This window comes from Poecilia formosa, unplaced genomic scaffold, assembly GCF_000485575.1.
Source record: "Poecilia formosa unplaced genomic scaffold, Poecilia_formosa-5.1.2 Scaffold253, whole genome shotgun sequence".
NCBI classification, from domain to species: Eukaryota; Metazoa; Chordata; class Actinopteri; order Cyprinodontiformes; family Poeciliidae; genus Poecilia; species Poecilia formosa.
Genome location: NW_006800192.1, coordinates 870,444 through 873,934, shown reverse-complemented (window position 1 = coordinate 873,934; position 3,491 = coordinate 870,444).

Here is a 3,491-nt window from a genome sequence, read left to right as displayed (position 1 = left end):
CTCCCACCCCTTTATTTCTCAATCACTGGCTCTCTCACATTGCCCTCAACCTTTTCTTCCCTTCTGAGAAAACTTACTTTGAAATGTCTTCTGAAGAAATGTACCACTCAGATAGCTGTCTATTCTTGACTATACTAATAGGCAGCAAATAATTACACAAAAATATTATATGAATGAGAAGGTAAAGGGAAAATTGCTTATACCACACTTTGGTTTATGCATTCATACTCATTAGAAAGAGAAAAATCATTCTGTAGCACATGTTGCAAAAGATAGTGGATTCTCTGGCTTTGAAGATGGGTTATATCACTCTTTGGCTCACAGTGGGAAAAGTGTTTACTTAGGTTTCACAATGTGTAACCCTCCTCTCATTGGTCATTGCAAGTGAACCAAATTTCCCCCAAACCATGTGATTTCCAAGAAATCAAGTGCTGTCTATTTGTGCATGAGTTTGTTTAAAGAAACAAAGTGTTGTTTTAACAGGACTTAAGAAGAAGTCTATCTGAAATCTCTAGCTACAGCTAATAACTTTAACAGTTATGTATTTTACTACAACTAATAAAATGTGAATTCTTATCCAAGCAAATCATTCACACTATTGAAGTTTTGTGCTGTTTGCTGTTATTGCAGCCCTATCTCTGCCCTCTTCATATGTTCTTTTATGGTTTACATCTGCTTATCATTGCAGCGCTACTGATGGGTCTGGTGCCTGTCTCCAGCAGTCATTTGGCATAAGGTAGGGAACACCCTGGATTCCTCACCAGTCCATTACAAAGCAACACAAAGATGTACAGGATAATCAACCACATACACACAGACTCTCTTCCTAGGACAATTAAGTACAAGCAATTAATGTGTTAAGAAAGTTGCAGAACTACAGGGGCTACAAATGTCTCATCCCTCATGTGAAGCCACACCCGAATCTGCGACATCAGACGCGTCTTTTCTGGAATAACAAGAAGATAATTGGGACTGACAATCAGCTGCCTAAAGTCCACTTTTCAGATGAAAGTCATGGTTACATTTCATCTGGAAATCAATCCAGAGTCTGTAGGAAGAAAAGAGGCACAGAATCTATGTTATTTGGGTGCCATGTGATCTGCTGGTTTTCTATGTTCTACAGTAAACACATCCATCTACCAGGGAACTTTAAATTAGTCCGTGCTTCTATTCACAAGATTTTTGGAGAGCTGATAACATTTTCCATTTGACCACACCTGACCACACTGCCATACACACCAAAAGCTGGTACATATGTTGACCATGTTGTTAGTAGGCTTGGTAAACACCATGCTGGCCTGACCTCAACCTAACAGAGAACCTATGGGATGTTTTAACAATGAAGATGAGCGACACCAGACCCAACAATGCAGATGACCTGAAGACCTTCAAAGCAACCTGGGTTTACGTTACACCTCAGCAGTAAATGTAAGCTGATGTCAGGCCCAATTAATTATTGAATGCATGGAAATGAACATATTTTTAAGAAGTATGACATTTTAAAGTCTGATGTTAAAATATAATATTTTTATAGCTCTTATGCAACATTCTAGCTTTCTGGGATGCTCTATTTGAGATTTTCATTATCCTCCATAAGCTAAAAGAATCCAAATTACAAAATAAAACACACTTTAATATATTTCACTCAATGTAATGTAGCTCTATATTACATATGTTTCTTTTTTTAATAACTGAAAAGAAATATTGCACTTTCTTAGATATACCCATATGTAGCCCAACACGTCTCAAGTTGAACCAAATCAACTTGAGACGTGTTCCAGTGAAATAACCAAAAGTGACTTTTTTAAAAAAATTAGTTTTAAAGCATAAAACTTTAGCGCTGATCATATGAAATATGAAACCTCCGGTACAAACTTTGCTGGGACATTTTCCAATAGTGCTCTCTTTCACTCTACTACAACAGAGTAAGTTTTTCTCTGTTCATGAGCTGCGAGGGAAGAACAAAAAAGGCATTACTCTGTTCTGGCAGCCCTTCTACGAGAATTCATCCAGCTAGTTGTTGCCTTAACTTCAGAACAGATGTTATTTCTTGAGCAGTATCAATCAACTACAAAGGCTGCTGTAGGACCAACCTAAGAGGACAATCCTGGAGTTCTGCACCTGAGTGCTTGTTAAGTAAAAAGAAAAAAAAAATGTTTTTGTTTTTGTTCTTGACACTCCAAGTAAAAGAACAAATTCCCCTATTCTTGCAGATGAACATATTGGCCTCAACTTACATGTCCATGTCTGTGTTGTAAATACATTTTTGTTGAGATTTGATATCTCAGGGCTATAAACTCTACACCTTATGTCTTAATTCTTCAAAGTTACTCACAACATTTTGTGTTTTAGACTAAAAACAAAGCAATCATGTGTTCTAAATGTCCTCAAATGGCGACTGTGCAAGCATCAAACAATAAAAACACAGAGAAGCTTGCTCCAAAGTGTAAAAAAAAAATAAAGTAAATCAAACAAAAATTTCAAGCCATGATTATTCTTGACAGTTTACCTGCTATTTTATTACAATATAAATCCAGAAATTGGCACTACAAACCTTTTCAGCAAGAACTTTTCAGGTTCTGATCATACATATACATAACCCATCAATTTGAATGTGTGTTGATGTCTGTGTCAGTGTTGTGGATGAGAAGGGAAGTCGCTGGGAGAGGGGAGCATGATGTCCATCCACAACTCCTGGATTTGGAGCAGCAGTACAAGAATTGCGTTTGGACAATCAACACCAGACTCCCTGTCAAACTTACGATGAACAGGAGGGACGTCAGAGTTGTTCCACTTTGCCAGATAGCTGATGAAATTGAGACAGATGTGGAAATGAAATTATTATGAAATATGTGTGCATTTTTAAAGGTTGTTTAAAATGTTTAAAAATCACAATCCATAATAGTTTGCTTTGTTTGAAAATAAACAGAGGCAAGATTTTAAAATTTAACAGAATTATTAATTTACAACTTCATAGAGAAAAGTTTTTTTTTTTTTTCAAAAATCCAATACTTACATTTTCTATTAACAATGCAGGGATAATAGTCCAAAGCCAGAAGACATTTAAATACTGAACTCTGTAGTGAATTGGTCTGCTGTCTGTCCTGCGGCCATCCTCAGCGGCTGCTTGTTCAGTTTGCCTTTCAGTGCCTTCTTTTCTATCACTTCCCTACTAGCCATCTCATTTCATGCAGGACTGGGGTTTCCAAAGAGACTGGGGTTCAATGGAGACAATCTGCTGTTCTTCAATTAACATTGAGAGCAACAGAAGGAAAAAGCAGGGAGAGGGACAGACTCGGAGGAAGAGCAAAAAGAAAGATGGGTTATATTGATTTATGGAGATTCTATGATTTTTGGGATATTTTTATTGTACTAATTAATTTAATTATTTATAACTTTCAACTTTTCCTACGACTATTATTGAGCAAACACAGAAGGTAATTTAATATTTCATGAAATTTCTTTGATTCCAAATTTTTCTTTTTTTTTCT